At 47.2% G+C, this 7664-nt stretch overlaps 1 non-coding gene across 1 annotated transcript; it reads left to right on the top strand.

Moving 5' to 3' along the window:
• Window positions 1-2453: 2453 nt before the first annotated feature.
• Window positions 2454-4967, top strand: LOC100274650 (uncharacterized). The gene is made up of 5 exons (XR_004849760.1): window positions 2454-2778; window positions 4019-4071; window positions 4203-4265; window positions 4528-4625; window positions 4714-4967. It is a non-coding gene; the product is annotated as an uncharacterized protein (transcript).
• The last annotated feature ends 2697 nt before the right edge of the window (window positions 4968-7664 follow it).

Raw genomic sequence — 7664 nt, forward strand, 5'->3', positions numbered from 1 at the left:
TTCGTGTAGAGCACAAATGTCCATCCACAAATCATGAGCATTTTTATGATTTCTTACTCTATTGAACACATCTTTGCAAAGGCCTCTAAAAAGGGTGTTTTTGGCCTTAGCATTCCATTTCTCATAATTGAACTCATCACCTACAAGATTTGTGCGATCTCTAGGTTCGGGGAATCCTTGTGTAGTGGCTTTATAGACACCAATGTCTATAGCCTCTAAGTATGCTTCCATACGAATTTTCCAATAAGGAAAATCGTCACCATCAAAAACGGGAGGAGGTCCATCCTCACCGGACTTCGTAACTCTAGCGGTTAAGCTAATCTATGAGCAACAAGGCTCTGATACCAATTGAAAGGATCATGATGCCCAAGAGGGGGGTGAATTGGGCTTTTCTAAAAATCAACACTAATTAAAACCTAAGCAAGAGCTAAGCAAGAGCCCAACTTCACCCCAACAACTAGCACTAAGAATATAATACTAGAAATGCAATAATGCTAAGACAATACTTCAAATACTTGCTAAACAAATACACAATGTAAAGTGCTTGAATTAAGTGCGGAATGTAAAGCAAGGTTTAGAAGACTCCTCCAATTTTTCCCGAGGTATCGAAGAGTCGACACTCTCCACTAGTCCTCGTTGGAGCACCCGCGCAAGGGTATCACTCCCCCTTGGTCCTCGCAAGAACCAAGTGCTCACTACGAGATGATCCTTTGCCACTCTGGCGCGGTGGATCCCTCGAGACCGCTTACAAACTTGAGTCGGGTCACCAACAAGATCTTCACGGTGATCACCGAGCTCCCAACGCCACCAAGCCATCTAGGTGATGTCGATCACCAAGAGTAACAAGCCGTAGACTTTCGCTTGACCAAGAGAAGCCTAATGCAAGTGGTGTGTGCTCTAGGTGGCTCTCGCTAGCGTTAATGAGGAACAAAACGCGAATTAAGATTCTCTAATCTCCTCACTAGGCTTTTGGTGCTTGCAATGCTCTAGCAATGTGCTGGAATAAATGTGGAGTGCAAGACATTGAATATGGTGGGTGGAAGGGGTATAAATAGCCCTCACCCACCAACTAGCCGTTACAGGCATCTCACTACGCAATGGCGCACCGGACAGTCCAGTGCGCCACCGGTGCGCCAACGGTGCACCACCGGTGCGCCAACGGTCGTTTCCAACGGCTAGTTCTAACAGCTAGCCGTTGGACTCATGGCACACCGGACAGTGAACAGACACTGTCCGGTGCACACCGGACAGTCCGGTGCGATGTCCGGTGCGCCACTAAAATTCAACTCTCAAACCTGCGCTCTCGGTTTCTGCGGAAGGAATGCCTCTGCCCCGGACCAGCCTGGCCCCACCTGGCAGAGGGTGCACCAGACAGTCCGGTGCACACCGGACAGTCCGGTGCCCCAGGGCCAGAAACACTAACTCTTGTTTTTCAGCTGATTTCCAAATCGGTTTTCGTTCTAACTTGTGAGTGAGTTCTAGAGTGACACCTAGCACTGTATATGAGTGTGATTGTGCACCAACACTACACTAGAACTCTCTTGGTCAAACTACTCATCGACAACCCCTCTTTATAGTACGGCTAAAAGAGAATAAAAGACCTAACTAAATCGCGAGTGTCCACATCTCCTTGACACTCGGACTCCGTAGACCTTCACCTTTTGTTTCGTCGTTTTAGCCGTCGCTTCGAGTTCTTATCTCCGGGATTGTTTTCACCGTTGTAGTACTTCTACCTATCATGCGACCTAACTTACCATTTGTCTCTGCAAAACACACGTTAGTCACATATAATATTACGTTGTCATTAATCACTAAAACCAACCAGGGGCCTAGATGCTTTCAGCCCTTATCACTGACCTGGAGAGCCTCTCTAGGGAGGCGCCCGACGTGAAGCGCCATGCCGGCAACTTCGAACCTGCGGAGACGGTCAAGTCCGTCCCTCTCGACCCCTGCAACGACGCCTCCAAGCAGATCCGGATCGGCTCCGAGCTCGACCCCAAATAGGAAGCAATCACTACAACACATGTGACCTTTTATAACGAATATCCTGTGACAATAAATATTTTCGTCATTGGTCATTTTGTTTTATGACGTATTTTTTGTTGTAAGGCAAGCTTATGACGAATTTAGACTAGCGTCACTGATAACATTCAGAAAACGTCATAACACTAGCCAACCACTGCATCGTGACGAACATCTTATTGTCATAAGATACTAATATTAAAGGTCATAATCATATAGCAATCCTATATTGTTATAAGATATTATAAATAAGTAATAGTTTAAAATATCTATTTCGGTTATTAAGCGAAAAATGGTCATGATATTTAACTGGCAACTACACCGTGAGAAAAGATATGTCCACATGAAAAAATTAAAAGAAAAATCTAAAAATATTCCTTAAAATAACTCGAGACCTTTTATTCCCATAAAACGTCTGGGGCAGATCTGGGCCTAGTCTGCATATACCGAGTAGAATAGAGAGGGGAGAGGGCTAGGGTTCAGAGCACGACGAGCCATAACTTCAACAAGCAGCGGGCGGGTCTCGGGCGGCGCGCGGGCGCTTGGTGGACGACGCTCAAGCGGAGGCGGGCAGCGCTTGGGAGTCAGGCGTGCGACCTTGCGGCTGTGCTCAGGCGGGGCGTTGCGTGAAGCGCTAGGGAGTCGGGTGTGCGACGGGCGGCGCTCGTTCCTCAGGCATGTGCGGACGACGCTCAGACGCATGGCTGTGTCGACCACTTGCAGACGACGCCGACACAGATCCAGGTCCAGGTCCAGGTTAAGTATTGTTTTTTGGTGTGTGGACGTGATTCTTCTAGTGAGATATGTTCTGAAGCGGCAAGGTAAACCCTCTTAGTCTACTTGTTTAACTTTTAAAATATACCCATCGGTTTGAATGATGCAAAACTACAATAATCTTCATGTACTTGATTGACTAATGAGTTGGATATGATTCGTATTCTATTTCTTAAAAAAGTAAGGCAGAAGATAGCTAGATTCATGATTTGGCAAATACAACCTCAAATTAACTTGCCTATTCATCGATTATGTTCAGGAAATAATGTATCAATTAATTGAAGGAAGTAATAGTAGTGGCTCATCTAGAACTCATTCGATTCCTAGTTCTAACTATGACCACTAACTTTTGCCTTGCTAGCTGGCTATGTACAAGCCTGCAACACATTCTTATGATACCATCATGTCATTAAATGTCAAGGGCTGAGTATCCCCGGACAGCAGGGCCTCGACTACGCAGTTCGTAGTCGTGACCCATCTTCTCCGGCGAGATTTTGCCCCTCAGCCACAGGTTTTGTTGGTGAGTGGAGAGGAGAGATTAGAGAGAATAAACTTTGCTTAATCCTTCCAGCCGGCTGGTTACACATATATATATGGCCGATCGGCCCTAATAAACTAGAGATAATTACTCCTTGATCCTAGGGATAGCTATCTAATCATTCCTAACAACCAGCCCCTCCCCCCTAAATCTTCTCCTTAATTCTAGGAACTTGAAACAAAAAGTAACCATGTTCTATCTGTAACAAACCAGTGCGTGCGCGCCTAACCGCCCACGCGTATCGCACGCTCTTTTGCCCGGCGCACGTCGTTGGCGCGCCTGCGCCTGGTGTAGGTACGTCCGCACATGACATATACTAGAGTCTAAAGTCCATTGAAATTTTAAATTATATACTTTCATGTATGGATGGTGTTTGGAGTGCAAACGTGCCTTTTTATGTTCCACAAAATCATTTTACTATTGATCCATTCCATCTTTTATACTCTTTAATCTATTATGGCATTGATTTCCTTCAGTTGCGTGTTTCCATTTTCTGCCACTAGTTCTATAGAAGTTCACTGATGTGTTTAAAGTTATAATGGTTACCTAGACTAGGCTAAGTAGAGTATACGTATTGTAGTTCTACTGCCTTGAACAAGAAAATTCTTGTCTTTGATGATGTAGTTTCTTGGTTTTTTTTCATCTACAACAAATTTATGATTTATTCTCATTTCCTTTTGCAAGTTCATGGAGCATGGTTACCACCTTGGTTTGCGGCACAATATGCTCATTACGCGGTAAGAACAGAACCACAAATATTTATCACTTAATTTTCATTCTCATGCTCTCCCATCACTGGCTACAAATATTTACTGCTGCAATTTCCATGCTCATGTTCTCTCATTGCTATATTTGTCATCATTTGTAGGAGGTTGTCGCAGGTCACTAGAATAAACAAGGGAAACCTGCTGTGCAGAATGTTTTGCATAAGGTGCCTTTTCATACTACTTGCTTTTATTTCCAATTTCAAAATGCATTCCACAAATAAAATTACCATTTGTATGTCTACGTAATTAATAGTTCAGGCATAAAAAAATTAGCACAAGCAAAGAAATGGGCTAAAGCTCATATTGAGATACTAAGATGGTAATGCCCATTTGTTCATGTACTTAAATTTCTTTTGTTTTATCTTGGGCTGACAGTTGGCTGACATTATTACTTCCTATGATTGAAGAAATGTATTCCTGTTACAGAGAAAATGGTTGCCCTCAAGAAAAATGTAGGACCTTATGTATAAAAGGTATCAACAAGATGTTAATGGGATAAACCTCATATTGAGACCGCTAAGATGGTAATGCTCATTTGTTCACGTACTTCAATTTCTTTTGTTTTATCTTGGGCTAACAGTTGGTTGACATTATTACTTCCTATTATTGAAGAAATGGATTCATGTTAAGGAGAAATTGGTTGTCCTCAAGAAAAATGCAGAACCTTATGTACAAATGGATTGTCTTCAAAATGTTGTTCTTGTAGCTACAACAAAGAGAAACAACAATGGTGGTGATGCTATACGTGTAGAAGTAGCAATGTTGGTCTTGTAGCTCCAAGATTTTGTTATTTTGTTGTTGATGAATGATATCTATGATAATATATTGCTAAGTGTATGTGATGATCATTGGTTGTTGTTTAATTATAATGGTTTGTGCTTATTGTGCTACATTGACATTGGTAATAATTAAAAAATTAAAATGGCCTTGGTTGGGCCAAATGTTTTGTGACAAACAAAATTGTCATAATATGAATGCCACATAAGCTCACAGTCATGCCTTGTCATGTGAGTGTCTAATTTTGTGACGTTTTCTATCCTACATGGAAGTATGTTATGGCATTTTTTGAGATTGTTAATGACGAAAAAAGCATGTCACAAAACTATGACGACGAATGATATGTCACTAAATTTATGACAAAAAACCACGAAATGTCATAGAACATGTAATGCCACGTATGATAGGTGACGAAGTGATTTTCGTCATGGAGATGTCATAAACTTCAAAATGTGACGTACATTCAAGTTTTTATGACATAAAAGAAATGTCACAGAAGGTCACAAATGTTGTAGTGAATGCTCGTCGACTTTCTCCGCGCGAACGCCGACGTTTTCGCGTGGAGTCCCTCGGACATGCCCGGCATACCGAGGGAAGTCGCCGAGCACTCTCTGGATATTCGAGTTGGGGCCCGACCCATGAAGCAACCTCTACGTCGATTCGACGAAGAAAAGCGCAGAGCCATAGGCGAGGAGATCCACAAGCTACTGGCGGCAGGGTTCATCAAAGAGGTATTCCATCCCGAATGGCTTGCCAACCCTGTGCTAGTGAGAAAGAAAGGGGGGAAATGGCGGATGTGTGTAGACTACACTGGTCTAAACAAAGCATGTCCGAAGGTTCCCTACCCTCTGCCTCGCATCGATCAGATCGTGGATTCCACTGCTGGGTGTGAAACCCTGTCTTTCCTCGATGCCTACTCGGGGTATCACCAGATCAGGATGAAGGAGTCCGACCAGCTCGCGACTTCATTCATCACACCCTTCGGCATGTACTGCTATGTTACAATGCCGTTTGGTTTGAGGAATGCGGGGGCAACGTACCAGCGATGCATGAACCATGTGTTTGGCGAACACATCGGCCGAACGGTCGAGGCCTACGTCGATGACATCGTAGTCAAGACGAGGAAGGCCTCCGACCTCCTTTCCGACCTTGAGGCGACATTCTGATGTCTCAAGGCAAAAGGCGTGAAGCTTAATCCCGAAAAGTGTGTCTTCGGGGTCCCCCGAGGCATGCTCTTGGGGTTCATCGTCTCCGAGCGGGGCATCGAAGCCAACCCGGAGAAGATTGCAGCCATCACCAGCATGGGGCCAATCAAGGACTTGAAAGGCGTACAGAGGGTCATGGGATGTCTCGCGGCTCTGAGCCGCTTCATCTCCCGCCTCGGCGAAAGAGGTCTGCCTCTGTACCGCCTCTTAAGGAAAGCTGAGTGCTTCGTTTGGACTCCTGAGGCCGAGGAAGCCTTCGGGAACCTGAAGGCGCTCCTCACGAACGTGCCCATCTTGGTGCCCCCCGCTGCTGGAGAAGCCCTCTTGATCTACGTCGCCGCAACCACCCAGGTGGTTAGCGCCGCGATCGTGGTTGAGAGACGAGAAGAAGGGCATGCACTGCCCGTCTAGAGGCCAGTCTACTTCATCAGTGAGGTACTGTCCGAGACCAAGATCCGCTACCCGCAAATCCAGAAGCTGCTGTACGCGGTGATCCTGACACGGCGGAAGTTGCGACACTACTTCGAGTCTCATCCGATGACTGTGGTGTCATCCTTCCCCCTGGGAGAGATCATCCAGTCCCGAGAGGCCTCGGGTAGGATTGCGAAGTGGGCGGTGGAGATCATGGGCAAGACGATCTCATTCGCCCCTCGGAAGGCCATCAAGTCCCAGGTCTTGGCGGACTTTGTGGCTGAATGGGCCGACACCCAGCTCCCGATGGCTCCGATCCAACCGGAGCTCTGGACCATGTTTTTCGATGGGTCGCTGATGAAGACGGGGGCTGGCGCAGGCCTCCTCTTCGTCTCGCCCCTCGGGAAGCACCTACGCTACGTGCTACGCCTCCACTTCCCGGCGTCCAACAATGTGGCGGAGTACAAGGCTCTGGTAAATGGATTGCGAATCGCCATCGAGCTAGGGGTCTGACGCCTCGACGCTCGCGGTGACTCGCAGCTCATCATCGACCAAGTCATGAAGAACACCCACTGCCGCGACCCGAAGATGGAAGCCTACTGCGATGAGGTTCGGCGCCTGGAAGACAAGTTCTACGGGCTCGAGCTCAACCACATCGCCCGACGCTACAACGAGACTGCAGACGAGCTGGCTAAAATAGCCTCGGGACGAACAACAGTTCCCCCGGACGTATTCTCCCGAGACCTGCATCAACCCTCCGTCAAGACCGAGGACACGCCCGAGCCCGAGGCACCTTCGGCTCCACCCGAGGCACCTTCGGCTCCGCCCGAGGCACCCTCGGCTCAGTCCGAGGTACCCTCGGCCCAGTCCGAGATACCCTCTGCACGGTCCGAGGTACCCTCGGCTCAGCCCAAGGTACACTCGGCCCCCGAGGGTAAGGCACTGCGCGTCGAAGGGGAACCGAGCGAGGTCACGCCTAATCAAAGCTGGCAGACCTCGTACCTGCAATGCCTCCCCCTCGACCAAGCTGAAGCTCGGCGGTTGGCGCGGCGCGCCAAGTCTTTCGTCTTACTGGGATACGGGAAGGAGCTCTACTACCGCAGCCCCTCAGGAATCCTCCAGCGATGCATTTCCATCGCCGAAGGCCAGCAGCTCTTGCAAGAGATACAC

Source organism: Zea mays, chromosome 5 (assembly GCF_902167145.1).
Source record: "Zea mays cultivar B73 chromosome 5, Zm-B73-REFERENCE-NAM-5.0, whole genome shotgun sequence".
In the NCBI taxonomy this organism is placed as follows: domain Eukaryota; kingdom Viridiplantae; phylum Streptophyta; class Magnoliopsida; order Poales; family Poaceae; genus Zea; species Zea mays.